Genomic DNA, 17725 nt, shown 5'->3' with positions numbered 1-17725 from the left:
GCTTGATGACTCACTCCCAACAACCTCTTCCTGACCGCCATCAGACTTCTGAATAGCCCATGAACACTACCTCATTATTCCTTTTTTAAAACTGCTTATTTTTATAAATTATAGTAATTTTACGTCAGTACTGGTGCTTTAAAACAACAAATTTAATGACTTAAGTCAGTGATATTAGATCTGATTCTGATACTTAACGCTTGGAGACAATGAAGTAGGACATTCTACAGCTCACTCTGGTTGTCATGACTTTCTTCCATTCTCCCTACACAACAAATAAAACACAAGCAACCTGGGTTCTACATCCTGTTGCTACATTCATTTATAATAAGCCAATTATTCTATGAATAAGCCTCACATTAACTCACTTTGTATGCAATTAAAATGAAATAATGGCCAGTGGCTGTACTTCTTGTAAAAATGGCCATCATATTAAAAGATGGCATTGAATACTTCTGTTGTGATTCATAATTTACTTCAAAAAATCCACTGCTTCAATTAGAAACCTATGATAAATATTTGATTGAGCATTTTTATCTTTCCATGTCATTTCTGTCCAGAATATTAATCCCACTTATTTTCTTAAACCTTTGGGTGTACCCAGGCAAGTAATAATGTAGAGACTGATGCTGACTACTAGAATGTAGTCCACTCATACAGCACAATACAAGGTCCTTCAGCCCAAAATGTTGTGCTGACCCTTTAACCTACTCCAAGATCAATCTAACCTTCTCTCTATTTTTCCTTCATGTATGTTCTTCAGAGTCTCTTAAATGTTCCTAATATATCCACCTCTACCTCCACCCTGGCAGAACATTCCATGCACCTACGACTCTCTGAAATCCTTTAGTTTTCTTTAAAAAAAAACTAACTCTGACATTCCCCCCCCCCCCCATACTTTCCTCCAAACACCTCAAGTTTATGCTTCCCTCATATGAGCCATTTCTACCCTGGAAAAATATCTTTGGCTGTCTATGCCTCATATCATCTTATACACCTCTTTCAAGTTACCTCTTATCCTCCATCGCTCCAAAGAGAAAAGCCCAAACTCACCCAACCTGTCCTCAGAAGACAGTTTCTAATTCAGGCAGCACCTTGCTAAATCTGCTCTGCACCTTCTCTGAAGCTTCCATGTCCTTCCAAGATAAACTTTAAATTAATTACATTTAACATTATGTTAATATGTAATGTGAACTTTTAAACTTCATTAGTTCTGTCAAATTAATTAGCTACCATCAAATCTAACTCAGTGTCATATTAGGTATCTTTAAGGGTTAATGTGAGAAAATAGAACTCTGGTGCACTGACATACATGATTAATCTGTTACTGGTGTATTCATAACGACTGTTGAACCAAAGGACCAGCAGAGTATTAATTATGCCTGATCTGGATTGAGAGTATTCAAAATCCACACCAGGAAAGATCTTTCTTCTCCTTTACTTTGAAGGACGCAAAAGTCCTAGGGGGGAAAAACACAAATAGTAAATGTTGTTTACAAATATACCTTCAATGGCCACTTTATTAGGTACCTCCTGTATCTGATAGAGTGGCCTCTGAGTGCATGTGTTGTGACAGTAAACAAAGTCACTGAAGAGACGAGATATTATTGGAAGAAGTGGCCTGCCCAATCCAATATTACGTGACATTTTTATATGCTAAAGATCAAAGGTATCAGTAGGACAATTCTATAGTTACAATATCTACAATACTTCCTTTGAATTGCATATAGTCTTCAAACACCGCCTTCACACCCATGCTCCAGACACCCAAAACGAACATTAATCAGCATCGGCTCTCTATTCATGAATATGGGGACATCATGTGAATGGGTTTCCTGCATTGCAGTCAGCTCCGGGAAGACTATTGTTCAGAGCTGCATTCTAAATTCGATCTACAATCCACATTCAAATCTGAAGATAGGATGCTGTGTGATGCACCATCAATAACTCTCTGAGACGTGAGGCGAGATATCGGCTTTTATTGACTGGAAGAAAGAACAAGCAGCAATTGACCACCACACTGCATCCTGGAGACTGAGGGCAGGGCTCAGGCCCCAATCGCCTTTATACCGGGGTCTGTGGGGGGAGCCACAGGAGCAGTCAGCGGGGGGGGGGGCATGTCCAGACAGGTAAATGTAGTTCACCACACTGTGGAAACTAATATTTACCATATATCCTCTCTCCAGAACACGCCCTAGCAGTACGTTTGTGGTCTTCTGCTCCTCCACCCATCTACTTCAAGATTCAGAGATGCTTTTAAGCATGCCACTATTGTAACATGTGGCTATCTGAGCCACTGTCGCCTTCCTGTCAGCCTTAACCATTCTTAAATACTCAGAAAATTGAGAAGAACATTGAGGAAATTTTGATTTTGCGGCTTCTTCCTGTCAGTCATAAAAAGAAAGTCATTCCGGGTTCTGGTTATCATATTGCAGTAACGTTCATTGTTTGTTACAGAGAATAATATCGTAAAAGAAAACACATTCAACACAATACTGTTGATAATCACATGGTGTGGTTCACAAATGGTCAACAATTAGAAGCTAAGAGACCTTCCTTCGTATGCGGTCTATTATCTTAATTACAAAACATGACTGAAACAAAAGAAGGATTCTATGGAGGCCATCCATCACCTCACCCCAACCCCCACTCAAGGATGAGGCTTTACAAGCAATTTCCTTTACTTCTCTTTCATGGAATTTATTCCTGTAATGCTTTAAAACTGCAAGACAGAGACTGTAAAAATAAAAATCATGCACTAAGAACAACTAAGCAGGACAAAGGGCATGTGAGGAGGTTGCATAGATTCCACTTCACCCTCCAAGTACTTCTATTCCTTTGTTTAAAACTGAAAGCTGTGGTGTCCTGTATTATCAATGTTTTGCTCTGTTAAGATTGCAGCATATTCTGTCACATGAAGCCACCTCATGCAAAAATATTATATTTAACAAAATAAGAATCAGACCTCTGGAACGAATAAATGAGAAAGTATATCTGCATTCCACGTGGCATTCCCAGATAAACTGCAATTGTCTTTTCTAAAACTTTATAAATCTTTCAGTTGTTCTATCACACTTTAATCACTGGTTTCTATCTCTCCATTGTTGCTGCAAAACAACAAGCTGTCAGTGATAATTAACTTTGTTTTGATTCATTTCTAAAGGATGGAGAATGCAAAAGACAATGCACAATACTGAATGTGAGAATCCGGTTTCATATCACTGGTGTATGTCATGAAACCTGTCGTTATGCAGCAGCAGAACATTGCAACACATAATAAAATTTGTGAATTACAGTAAATATATTAAAAAGCTAAATGCAATAAGTCATGCAAAAAAGTAGTGAGGTGGTGTTCATGGGTTCAGTGCCCATTCAGAAATTGGATGGCAGAGGGGAAGGATCTGTTCCTGAATCATTGAGTGTGTGCCTTCAGGCTCCTGCACCTCCTCCCTGAGGATAGCAATGAGAAATGGGCATATCCTGGATGATGGGGGCCCTTAATGATGAACACCACCTTTTCGAAGCATTGCTCCTTGAAGATGCCCTGGAGGCCAGGGAAGCTAGTGCCCAGGACAGATCCAAAAGAGCATACAACTTTCTGCGGCTTAATCAATCCCATGCAATCCCCTTAATCTTCCCCACACCAAATGGTGATAACGCAACTAGAACAGACTCCACGGTGCATTTGTAGAAATTTGCCAAGTGACTTTGGTGACATAACAAAATACATGAAGATATGTTAATCAATTTTACATTATTGATTAATGCAAAAGAAGCATTTCACTGTCTGTTTCAATGTACACAGAGCAGTACAAGTACAGGAACAGGCCATTCAGCCCACAATGCTCTGCTGAACCAGCTGAAAAGCAAATCAAGAACCCAGCACCAACTCCTCCTACCAACATCATGTCCCTATCCCTCCATCTTCCTTACATTCATGTGCCTGCCCAGACACCTTCTAAAAGCCTCTGATGTATTTGCCTCTACCACTCTACCACCAGACAGCCACTTTGAGGAAAAAAAACTTACCCTCTCACCTTCAATGCACACCCTCTGGTACTAGACATTTCATCCTTGGGAAACAGGTACTCTCTATTTATTCCTCTCATAATCTTGTAGAGCTCTATCAGCTCTCCCCTCAGTCTCCTGTGTGTATGAATGTAAAAAGGAGGGGGGGGGGAGAGCAAAGACATGAACAAAATCTGAATGCATTCTCTCATCATACACAGAAAAGGCAAGTGTGCCAGAGATCAAATGTAATCCTTGCTCTCAAATTGCTCCTGAAAAATGATATGATGTGCTGTCTTTCCTGATTCTGATTACCAGCACCTTTGTAATGGGTCAGCCACAGACAAGGCACTGCCAGGGCTCCCTACAGTCACCTCTCACTAGTGCTCAAAAAGGAGCTCATTTCAAGGCAGAGTGGACATTATCTTCACTCTGCATCAGGTGTAAGGAAAGTTCTGGGAGCAGCCCCAAGTGGCTTTTCTTGACCTCAAATTAAGGATTTGACTCAGTCAACAGTGGAGCATTCAGCTGCCCACAAATATGTGTCACCAGCTTATGTCGGCTGATCTTCTGAATTAATGGAAGATTATTGAACGTACTAGACTGATTTCATCTGCTTCATTTGTCAAAGCACGTTACTCTTAAAAAATAAAGTGAAGTGTATATTGAAACATACAGTAAAATGTGTCATTTGTGTCGCTGACCAACAAGAATAGGTTGAGTGATCTTGGCCTTTTCTCCTTGGAACGACAAAGGATGAGAGGTGACCTGATGGAGGTGTATAAGATGATGAGAGGCATTGATCATGTGGATAGTCAGAGGCTTTTCCCCAGGGCTGAGATGGCTAACGTGAGGGGGCAAAGTTTTAAGGTGCTTTGAGGTAGATACAAGGGGTTGTCAGAGGTAAATTTTGCACACACAGCTGTGGGTACATGGAACGCACTGCCAGCACAGTAGTAGAGGCAGATACATTAGGGTATTTTAAGAGACTCTTAGATAGGTACATGGAGCTTGGAAAAAAAAAATCGAGGGCTATGCAGTAGGGTAATTCTAGGCAGTTTCTAGAGTAGGTTACATGTGGGCCGAAGGGCCTGTAATGTACTGTAGATTTCTAGGATTCTATATGGTCTGAGGATGTGCTGGGGGGGCAGCCCGGAAGTGCTGACACACTTCCTGCGCCAACATAACATTCCAACAACTTGCTAACCTTAATCTGTATGACACTGTGCAGAAGTCTTTTGCACGGTACTGTATTTATCAACATGGAGCAGGCAGAGAGTTTTGAACATCAGGTGGAAACAAAAGATGTTCAGAATGGTGAGGGTGGACTGCCATGAGAGGGGTGTGGGATAAGTGGCAGAAGAATGCCAGGGGGGTGGGGCGTGGGTGGAGATACACCCAGCCCTGAGACACCAGGCAAAGTCATTTGATTCGAAACAACAACTGTTTATTACAGAATGTCTCTCTGGTGCTTCTCATTCCCTCCCCTCTCCCGGAGCATCCAGAGAAAAAACATGTGGACGTGTGGAGAATGCACTAACTCCCCACAGATAGCGGCAGAAATTGAACCCTGTTCTTACAGCTGGGTCTGTAAAACTACCCACGCTCTCAAAACTACTCATGATCTGAATATTTATTCCATTTCTTAGCACCATGGTCCTGAAAAACACTGTCTCATTTTTACTGTGTTCTGTACCAGCAGTTACGGTCGAACGAAATGACAATAAAAAGTGACTGGACTTGTTGGCTTCTGCACATTGATTGTTCGTCCACCTTTGTTGTGTGCAGTTTTTCATCAATTCTGTTGCGTTTCCTTGCGGATGCCCACAAGAAAATGAATCTGGCGACATGCATGTACTTTGATAATAAATTTACTTGGCAGTCTGAGCTTCAAAATGCCGTGCCACTGTGCAAAGCTACGTCACCTACGTGGCAGAACCGCAGATACCCCAAGATCTAACTCCATCTGCAAGTTTACTGATAATACCACTGTCGTGGGCCACATCTCAAATAACAAAATGTCAGAGCTCAAGAAGGAGATAGAGAACTTAGTGACATGGTGTCAATGTCAGAAGAGCTGGTCATTCACTTCAGAAAGGGGGGTGGTGGTGCACATGCTGGCATCTACAGGAATGGTGTTGACGCTGAAAGGGTTGAGAGAGACCTTCAAGCTCTGAGGTACAAACCCCTTACAGACAGCGGTGAAAACTGAACCCATTTTCTGATCACCGGCACAGTAAACTACACTAACTGCTATATTAATGTTTCAAAAAGGCATGAGTGAGAAAAAAAGTTGTCCTTGTACATTATCGAGAGTAAACTGTCTAATACCAGCATCCTTAAGATGTCTTTAACTGCTGTAGTACCTCAATCTTCTGTTATAAATAAGATAATGCAATCATTCATATCAATTAATAAAATTAAATATTCCATGTGATCTTATACACAAAATTCCATGTGACCCAAAATATAATGAGACCCTTAAACATCCTCCTCACCCTCAAAAACCTCACCATGTAAAAACATTCATCTGTTAAAATATTACTGCCTGGTATACACCGTTTGCATATGTGTACAGTATATTATATTTTTAACAAGATCAGTATGAAACAAAGTATTCACAAAGTATTTAGATTAGATTCTCAATTTCTCAGTTATGAACCTGACTATAAGTGAATTAGATATTTGCTCAACTAAAGGACAATGTTTTTAAATATTGACTCAAGATTTACCCTGGACCTTGACCTTCTAGAAGAACAAAGAGAGCTGGTACTTGGAAACACAAGCTGTTCCACATTCCCTTCCAGGTCAAATAATGGTGACTTGGAACTATAATTTCTCTTCCTTTATTGTCCCCAAATAAAACCCTGGAACTTTCCATTCTTTATCACAGAGACTGAAATGATTCCCAGCTGCATTCTCTTGGGCAATACTCCAGCCAGTTAAACTTACCACTCTTGAATAATCTAAAACAAAATGAAGGAGTTTGTCATTGAATTCGGAAAGGGGAATAGCACTCCCATTTACATCTACAGTGTTGAGGCTGAGAGTTTCAAGCTCCTAAATGTGAACATCATCCATAGCCTGTCCTGGTCCGAACACTTTGATATCACAGCTAAGACCTGTACTTGTGGGATCTCAGCAAGAAATTGAATCATTTGGGTGGCAGAGAAGTTAACAGTACAGTTACAACAAAAGTAATTGGGGTTCAATTCCCACTGCTGTCTATAAGGTGCTTGTAGGTTCTCCCTGGGAACATGTCGCTTCTCCTGGAATCTCTGGTTTGCTCCCAAAGACATATGGGTGAGAGCTAGTAAGTTGTGGGCATGCTACATTGGCACCGGAAGCATGGCGATACTTGCAGGCTGCCCCTAACCCATCATCGGACTGTGTTGGTCATCGACACAAATCATGCATTTCACTGTATGTTTTGATGCACATGACAAATAAACCTAATCCTTAATACATTAGAAGCCGTCAAATTATTGTAAATATATCAGTCAGATTCATAATTATTTTCACTGACATCTGTGCTAGCATTTGTTATTCTGTGACAGCAGTACGGTGTAATACATAAAACAATACTGTAACTTGCAATAAAAAATAAGTAAATTTTAAGTTGCAAATAATAAAATAGTGCAAAAGAGTAGAGAAGTGGTGTCATAAACCTTTCAGAAACCTGAAGGAAGAAGCCATTCCTCAAATATTGAGTGTGTGTCTTCAGGCTCATGATCGCAGCGATGAGAGTTCTGAGTGATAAGGGTCCATAAGGACGGATGCCACCTTCATCAGGCATCGCCTTTTCCAGATGTCCTCCATGGTGGGGAAGCTTGTGCCCGTGATGAAGCAGGCTGAGCCTACAGCCCTCTGTAACCTCTTTTGTACTGTACATTGGATCCTCCACACCAGGCAATCAGTTAGAGTGCTCTCCATGCTACATCTGTAGAAACTTGGTAGAGTCTTTGGTGACATACAAAATCTCATCAGACTCCTAATGAAGTGTAGTCACTGGTGCGCCTTCTTCATGACTGCATCAATAATCATAATTAAGTCAATGTTCATCCTAGTGGATCCCATTTAAACTATGCGTTGAGAAGACTTCTTGGTCAAAGACATCACTATAGGATTTAAAGAAGGACATCCCTTTAGAACAGGTGAGGAATTTCTTTAGTGAGCGGGTGGTGAATCTGTAGGATACATCGCCACAGACGGCTGTGGAGGTCAACTCATTGGGTATGTTTAAAGCTGAGGCTGATAGGCTCAGAGTGTCAAAGGTTACTGGGAGAAGCCAAGAGAATGGGGTTGAAAAATTAGTGCAGTCAAATTGTAAAACAAAATAACTAACAGTCATGGAATAAAAAACAATAAACAAGCTTTTTTAAAAAAAAAACTCACCTCCAAATAAAACAAACACATTCCAAGTTCATCTGGAGAAGGTGATAGTGATATTTCCAGAATAACACACACAAAGTGCTGGAGGAACTCAGCAAGTCAGGCAGCATCTATAGGGAGGAATAAAGTCGACAATTTGGGCCGAGGCCCCTCAGTAGGGCTGGAAGGGAAGGGGAAAGAAGCCAGAATAAGGTGGTGGGGGAAGGGGAAGGAGCACAAGCTGGAAGGTGATAGGTGAAGCCAGGTGAGCAGGAAGGTAGGTGAAGTAAGAATCTGCAAGGTGACAGGTGGAAACGGTAAAGCATTTCTCTTATGGGAATAATAAAATGATTCTTGCACAAGGTAAGCATAGTGAATTATAAAAGGTTTACGACTTTTAAAAGGAGGCATCACTACAAATCTCACCTTGAGTATAGTGAACAGCTTTGTGCTCCTCATCTAAAAGATGTGCTGGCATCGGAGAGGGTTCAGAGGAGGTTCAGAAGGTTGATTCTGGGAATGAAAGGATTATCATACAAGGGACGTTTGATAGCTCTGGGTCTGTCCACACAGAATCTCATTTAAACCTTTCGAATGTTGAAATGGTGGGGAAGTCTAGGACAAGAGGGCACAGCCTCAGGATAGAGCGACGTCCATTTAAAACAGATGTGGAGAAATTTCTTTAGCCAGAGGGTGCTGAAATGGTGAAATTTTTTTTAAAACTACAGACAGCTGTGGAGCCAGGTCGTTGGGTGTATTTAAGGCAAAGCCTGATAGGTTCTTGATTGGACACGACATCAAAGACAATAGGGAGAAGGCCTGGGAGTGGGGCTGAGAGGAAAAAAGGATCAGCCATGATTGAATGGTGGAGCAGACTCGATGGGCCAAATGGCCTAATTCTGCTCCTAAGGCTTATGGCCTTTTTGGTTTTAAACCAGGGATTTGTGCTAATATGTTTTTGTGACTGTCTGTGCTATTGTAACCGTGTGACTGTATATAATGTGTTTTGTATATTGGCCCTCGAGGAACACTGTTCTGTTTAGCTATAGACAGGTGTATGGTTGAATGATAATTGAACGTGAACTTGTAATATTAATCAATTGATTTTTAAAGCAATGGCATACTTACATTAACAGAATAATAAAAAATATATTTTTTCACATAAGACCAATAAAATAAAATCTAAACAAGCAGTACAGATTTTGACAATTCTGAAATATTGTGAACCGTATCAAGTACTTTAATATTACATTGGAAAAGACTACAAAAGGTATTATGATTACATTTTAAAAGTCTTTAGCAGCAGCACCATCATCCTTTCTGATCCCAACCTTCAACCTGCCCAGGAACGATTACCAAATCTCTCGATCTATAGCTTTGATCCAAAGTGAAGTGACTCTCAAAACAAAGTTCTGTAGTGCACTGACTACTATTTACTCAGAGCCGGAGTGTTACAGAACTTTGCCTTGAAAGACTAAATTCCCCAAACTTGTGATCAAAACTTTCAGCGAAACTGCTAAATAATCTCCGAACTATACAAGAGAGCACAAAAAAAAAAGCTGGTTTACAAGTTTACTATTAGATCACTTCAAGCCTGCATACATTTTAAAAGGCAAAACTATAAGCACCTTCACAGCAGCAATTTACATCAGTGGATCAAAATTGTCATCCAGGTACCAGGACGCAACAACACTTAAAAATTATACACCATATGTCAGTGAATGGAAAAAGAAACACATTCTTTGTTTTAGACAAACACCTGAAATGCATATAGTTTCTAATTATTAGTACATTTAATAACTTGAATTTTTAAATAGTATTTGAAGTCCAAACTCTGAAAGCAACCACAGAATTAGTTAAATATATTGCACTGGATAATATGATTGCACGTTGAAACACGTTTCACCTCGGAAGCAAACATGAAAATGGTCCAGACACCATGTTAACTCAGTCCCTGCACAGCTTAGTCCAGCAGACTGAACCATTGACATCAGAAATCATTTTGGCATGCTGAATGAAGGGGGAAAGTGAATCAGTGAACAGACACTGAGTTAGAGCAAAGATTATCCACTTACCCTCAAAAACCAAGCCAAGGTCAATGAGTCAACCCTGGCCACCACTAAACCCACCCACTTTTCAGAACATAGAACTGACAATACAGTACAGGCCCGTCAGCCCACAATGTTATAACTTACTCTAAAAACCACTTAACTCTTCCCTGCTATATAACCCTCAATTTATGTTATTCATGTACCTATCTAAGAGTTTCTTAAATGCCCCTAAAATACCTGCCCCTACTGCCATCCCTGGCTGAGTGTTCTATACACCCACCACCCTCTGTAAAATCAAAAAACTTCCCCCTGACATTCCCCCCCCCCCCACTCTCTCCTCCAAGCTCATTCAATTTATGGTGTTTCTGCCCTGGAAAAAAGTCTCTGGCTATCCACATGATCTATGCCTCTTTTCATCTTGTACTCTATTAAGTTACTTCTCATCCTCCAACTCCCTAAAGAGAAAAGCCCCAGCTCACTCAACTAATCCTCATAAAACAAGCTCTCTGATCCAGGCAGCATCCTGGTAAACCTCGTCTGCACCCTCTCCAAAGCTTCTACATCCTTCCTATAATTAGACACCAGAACTGGACACAATATTCCAAGTGTGGTCTAACAACTAGAGAGCTACAACTTCACTCTGCGGCTAAAACCACACCTCAACATTTTAAAGGACAGAGGGGGAGCAGAGGCCAGCAGATAGTCTGGAGCCAAAGAAAATAAGCGAATTTGAGCTCTGAGTCAGAGTTCTCATGCACCAGTGCGCAGCTTTTCCAAGGCAGAGGAACAAGAGGGAGAATAGGTGTTCTGAAACGGATGCAGAGCCCCAGGCAGATCATAACACCCTCAAGTCAGAGGACAGAGAACAAGCACACAGCTCCTGAGTTGCAACATAGGTCTCCCCAAACCAAAGGACAGATATAGAGCAAGCTCTCCAGGACCAAAGAACAGCTGCTCGGAGCCAAAGGCTGTTCAGACGCCTCTTGTAAGACCACTCACTATTTGTCTAAGCTAGAGAACTAAATAAGAGAGAGCTACCGAACTTGAGGACGTCTTATCACAGCCCTGCCAAGTTGGAAGATAGAGGCAGATCTCAGTTGTCTGAGGCAGAACAGAGGCAAAAAAGGGCAGAGCAAAGAGGGCAGCTCCTCTCAGTCAGAAGGTAGAGACTGATCCAAGTTTTCCGGTCGTATCTCACCCGTGCCAGGCACCGGCCGTTCAGACCCCAGCTCTCATGAGGCAGAGGACCGAACGCGGCTCTCCGGACCAGAGGTGAGAGTCGGGTCAGAGCCCTCGTGATCCAGCGCAAACCAGGAAAGAGCGGATCTCCTCCGGACCGGAGGGTTGTGTTGAAATCCAGCTCCCAGCCGAGCCCAGAGAGCGACAGGGCAGTAAGGGCGCATTTGAAGCCCAGCCTCAAACCTCTGCTGCCACGGCTGCCGATGCCCCACTCTCTCCATTTACCCCCATCCTCTTCTCTTTTGCCGACGTGGAAATGCTACGTTCCGGGTCGAGCCAGTCGCCGATTGGCTACGGCGCGGCGGGGGGCGGGCCGTGATTGGCAGCGAAGGCGACCGCGATTGGTCGAGCGCCGCGGCGCTGTGTACGATTGACAGCCGAGTACCGCTGCCTACCTGTCGGACACGGCGCCGACCTGAGCCACGCACCGGAGTAATAAACATTCTCTCTCCTGAAACACACACAAGGTGCTGGAGAAACGCGCAGGTCAGGCTGCATCAACGGAGAAGAAAAAGAGTCGACGTTTCTGAGGACCCGCTCCCATCGGTCAAAAGAAATTCAAACCCGAAGACGCGTACTTCCGGGCTCAAAGACGGCTTCGAACCCCCGTATCAGTGTTGAACGCATCTCTTGTGCGAAAAGGTAGACTCTTGGCCTCATTATCTGCCTCGTTATGATGTTGGACGTTATCGTTTAGCTGCGCTGCACTTTTTACCGGTAAACACGGCACATTGTTCTTCATTGCTACTGTTTTTATTACAGCTCAATGCACTATGTAATCACTTGGTCTTTATGAGCACTAAAAAGACAAGCTTTTCAACTGTATCTTGGTACATGTGGCCGTAATAATCCAAACCAGCACTTGATTGATCCGTTGCTACTTTCTGGGATTGACGAGGAATGAGATGCGCTGCAAGTAATTATCTAGAGAGCAATTTACAAATTGCAGTTAATTACATCTACCTTTTTTAATTTTAACCTTTCACTGTTAGTGAAAACCCCATCTTGATTCTGCAAATGTCCTCGGGCCCAATAGCATCCTTTCTCCAGCATCTTCCTCAATGACGTCAGCACATGGCCAATACGATGTGTAGCTTTTTCCAGTTTGTTCAGATGAGGCCACAGACTCACTGGCTTTAGGACATAGTAATCTACAGCACCTTCGGCCCACAATGTTGTGCCAACCATGCAACCTACTCTAGAAACTGCCTAGAACTGCCCTAGCGCACAGTCCTTTATTTTTCTAAGCTCCATGTACCCAAGAGGCTCGTAAAAGACCCTATTGTATTCGCTTCCACCACCACCGCAGGCAGTACATTCCACACAGCCACCACTCCCCGTGTGAAAAATTTACCTCTGCCACCCCCATTGTACTTACTTCCAAGCAGCTTGAAACTATGCCCCCTCGTGTTAGCTATTTCAGCCCTGGGGTAAAAGCCTCTGGCTCTGCAGACGATCACTACCCCTCATCATATTATGCACCTCTCATTCTCCGTTGCTCCAAGGAGAAAAGGCCCTGTACACTCAACCTATTCTCATAAGGTACGCCCTCCAATCCAGGCAGCATCCTTGTAAATCTCCTCTGCACTGTCTCTATAGTATCCACATCCTTCCTGCAGTGAGCTAACCAGAACTGAACACAGTACTCCAAACAGGGTTTGACCGAGGTCTTATATAGCCGTAACATTACCTCACAGCTCTTGAACTCAGTCCCAAGGTTGATGAATGCCAACACACCATTATACCTTCTTAACAACACTGTCAACCCACGCAGCAGCTTTGAGTGAGCTATGGATACAGACTCCAAAATCTCTCAGCTCCTCCACACTGCAGAGTCTTACAATTAATATTATATTCCGTCTTCAAATTTGACCAACCAAAATGAACCACTTCAAACTTATCTAGGTTGAACTCCATCTGCCACTTTTCAGCCCTGTTCTGCATCCAATGTAACCTCTGACAACCCTCCAGCCTATCTGCAACACTCCCAACCTTTGTGTCATCAGCAAACTTACTAACCCACCCTTCTACTTCTTCATCCAGGTCATTTATAAAAAATCACAGAGTAGGGGGTCTAAGAACAGATCTCCGCAGAACACCACTGGTCACCGACCTCCATGCAGGATATGACCCGTCTACAACCACCCTATGCCTTCTGTGGGCAAGCCAATTCTGGATACACAAAACAAGGTCTTCTTGGATCCCATGCCTCCTAATTTTCTGAAGTCTCCTTGCATGGGGAGCTTTATCAAATGCCTCCACTGCTCTACCCTCAATATGTTGTTACATCCTGAAAAAACTCAATCAGGCTCATAAGGCATGACCTGCCCCTGACAAAGCCATGCTATCCCTAATCAGATTGCCTCTCCAAATGCTCATTAATACTGCCTCTCAGGATCTTCTCCAACAGCTTGCCCACCAATGAACTCAGACTCACTGGTTTATGATTTCCTGGGTTATCTCTACTCCCTTTCTTGAACAGGGAACAATGTTTGCAACCTTCCAATCCTCTGGTACTTCTCCCACCCCTATTGATGATGCAAAGATAATCACCAGAGGCTCAGCAATCTCCTCCCTCGCTTCCCACAGTAGTCTGGCGTATATCTCATCCAGTCCCAGTGATTTATATAACTTAATGTTATATAAACATTGTTTATATAACTCCAGCACAACCTCGTTCTTAATGACTATGTGCTCAAGCGTTTCAGGCCACTATAAGTCATCCCCACGAATACCAATGCCTTTTCCTTGGTGAATACCAAAGGCTTTATTTTCATAAAAATGTTCTTTTTTTGTGCAAGGCACTTTACTTTCTTTCATACCAACTTCAATATTTGTTGTACACAGTATTATAAATAACGTTTAAAAGCACACCCTAATTTCCATTTTCACCAGTTGACAGAATAGATGGAGATGTCAAGAAAACTTAACCAATTTATTTGAAATTATTTCAGTTTTAGAAACCTACAACTTTGAAATCTTTTAAATTGTACACCTTAGACATACATGGCTGGGAGCTACTTGACTAAAGGCAATCCGCATTATTTTGAAAGCAAGTCGAAATAATGACACTTATGTTCCTAATGGGTTTTGATGAAATATCATTACAAATTAATGTCAATAGGTATTCACATTCATGGATTAGCTGCTGACAGGAGGTGCAAAGTTTCAAATACAGATGAAGAGAGCATTTGTTGAGAGAAGGTTGCTTTATTCAGAGTGTAAAATATCTGAACAATATTTGCTAAACTGTTTATAAAAAGGATTCCAAGGTAGGGACTATTAGAGAAAATAGTCAAGATCAAGAACCTTGACAGGTTATTAAGACAAATGCCACCAACACGGGATAACTGAAAAAATAGTATTCAAAATAACTCCTCCATCCCACCATCGTAGCTGTGGAATATAAATTATGTTATTCATCTGGAATTCAATAAAAAGAGGTCCTAAACAATTACCAGTTTGTTGTTATACACCCATTCCTACATACCTACTGCCACAACATATGTAATCTCTGAATAAAACAAACTCAGTAAATGCTTTACTCTTATTCAAAACATCAAATTCCAAATTAAAGCAGAGGGCATCAGCAATACTTAGATGACTATACAGAAAACCAATAGAATTCCGTATCCAGGACTGATCAAAACTACCATCATTCCAATCACTCCAACAAGGCTTCACTGGCATGCCCCAATTATACAGATACAGCATACCATGTGGTAATCTTATACTGGTCTAATCTACATGAAACACTGTCAGGGTCTCGTATCTCTATCCCACAATGCAAAAACCAAAACATCATAACAGGTTTAATCATGAAACACCACAAGTAAAAACTACTAGATCTGAATATCAAGTTAGAAAAGATAACTAACTTTTTAAAATATGATTAAAGTATCCCTAAAGCACCCAAGAAGCTCAGATGAAAAGTTGGAGGCCTTACATAGAAATGTTTAGATTTTCATCACATTGCAAATACAACTTTAATGATAATTTTATATCGAATAGCAGAGAAATGGTTATTCCAAAGAGAGATGCGAAATTGTCATCCTCTGGTAATTAAAACAGGACTCAATTCTGGATCATCGGCAAATCGACGCAAGGATTTTAATCTTACCAAGCAAAGTTAAGGCATTGCTATTCATGATGGGTCAGAATCCAAATCGGGGTTAACGTCAATGGCATATGTCCTGAAATTTGTTGTTTTTGCGGCAGCAATATAGTAATAGAACATTAAAAAATCTACAGCACATTATAGGCCCTTCGGCCCACAATGTTAAAACCGATCAATTATAAGCACATACAAATAATAAATTAACTAAGTTGTGCAAAAGGAAAAAGTGAGGTGATAAATTTGAGTTCATTGTCTGGTCAGATTATCTGAAGGCGGAGGGGAAATTGCTCTTGGAACGTTGAGTGCGCCTTCAAGCTCCTGCACCACCTCCTCTCTACCATTAAGAGGGCATGTCTTGGGGGTACGGGTCCTTAATGATGGATACTGGCGAACTAGTGGCAACGATGGAGGTGGCTAATTTATAATTTTCTGCAGCCTTTTCCGATCCCCTGTAGCGACCCCTCCATACCAGTGCTGCAACCAGTCACAATGCTCTCGATACGTCTTTCTGCAATTTGCGAGTCTTAGGTGATATACCAATTCTCCTCAAACTCCTAACAAAATATAGTCGCTGTCTTTTTTGTATTTTCAATATCTTAGAGATGTTGATACTTAAGAACTTGAAACTGCTCACTTTTCCACTTGTGATCCCTCAATGCATATTGGTGCGCGTTCCTTCAACTTGCCCTTCCTGAAATTCACCATGAATTCCTTGGTCTTACTGACGTTGTTTCGAAACCGCCCAGCTCCTGGCACACTTAACATACGTGCTGGGTTGAGCATCGTGCTAGCAACTCGGCCTCATAAAAACGAATGCAAGAAAACCGCAAGATTACCTCCCGACACCCCAAAGGGCGCAAAGGAATTGACGTTGAGTGCAAAGGCTGTTGCTGCGACACCATTCAACACAGCCCAAAAGCCAAGTCTTTCTTTCTTATATGGAACAAATAAGATGTAGTCAGACCCCATGGCATGTATTTACTAATAGATCTTAAAGTGAAATACACGTATCTATGTTGTTTTTTTTAATTTCCAAGTGCTGGAAATTATTGAAGGGTGCAATAAATGTTAAGTCTGATTAAATATTAAAAGGTATAGCCTGACTACTGCATTGTGAAGCAGACACCCAACTTTTTGCAGTGTTTTTACTAAAGGTGTGGAGAAAGATGCAAGGATCCTTTTAGGCAGCTCCTCAGGGTGAGCAGTTAAGTGGACCGAAAAAAAAGTGTGCATCACCCCACAGAAAAATGTTTGGCAATTGCGATATATGCACATATTGTTCCGTTCTATTTATCTTGTCCGCCAGTTAATGTTGGTTGTCAATTCAACAAATGGATGATTTACTTTAGTAATAGTACTTTAGTAAACTACTATTACGGAAATGAGACAGTACCCATTTTGTTATTCACTGCACAAATGGTGGAACTGGTCACGTTTTCATACAGCTGATGGTGGTTGCCATGGCCTGATAAATTGTCTCCTAAATATACCTGTATACGATAACATCCGACATTATAGCTGGTTAACTAACATAAGTGAAGAGCCAGTAACGTTTCCTTTTATTTATCATACATGGTGGGACAGTTCTGCACTTTGCCGGGAACCCACAGAGATGGTAGTGGATTGATTGGCAATTACACTAAATTGCCTTGAGCAAAACAAAGGAAATTTAAATGATCCACTGCGTGACAGATTAACTATGGTAAAGCAAAAAATTACAATTAAGTCAAATTTAAAACATTTTATCTAACCGAAGAAATGGAGGTTATAAAACAAGTACAATTTAACACTGGCTACAAACTCAACGCAGTTGTTACAGGGATGAACTCTAGTTAGCCCACATTGCCCAATCTTTTTTCAACTTCATCAAAAATCAAGGCAACAAACAGCAGTAAGGTCATTGTTCCTATAATTCACTAGCAGAGGAATAAGTTTCAGG

General features: G+C 41.5%; 1 long non-coding RNA gene across 1 annotated transcript; it reads right to left on the bottom strand.

The window, feature by feature from the left end:
* Positions 1 to 1471: 1471 nt before the first annotated feature.
* On the bottom strand, positions 1472 to 10657 carry LOC132378295 (uncharacterized). The gene is made up of 3 exons (XR_009506956.1): positions 8806 to 10657; positions 8404 to 8510; positions 1472 to 8286 (listed from the first exon to the last, which is right to left on the bottom strand). It is a non-coding gene; the product is annotated as an uncharacterized LOC132378295 (long non-coding RNA).
* Between the last annotated feature and the right edge of the window lie 7068 nt (positions 10658 to 17725).

The sequence above is a fragment of the Hypanus sabinus genome, chromosome 20 (genome assembly GCF_030144855.1).
Source record: "Hypanus sabinus isolate sHypSab1 chromosome 20, sHypSab1.hap1, whole genome shotgun sequence".
Lineage (NCBI taxonomy): Eukaryota > Metazoa > Chordata > Chondrichthyes > Myliobatiformes > Dasyatidae > Hypanus > Hypanus sabinus.
Note: the sequence above shows the minus strand (reverse complement) of the source record. Positions and strands in the feature narration are given on the sequence as shown.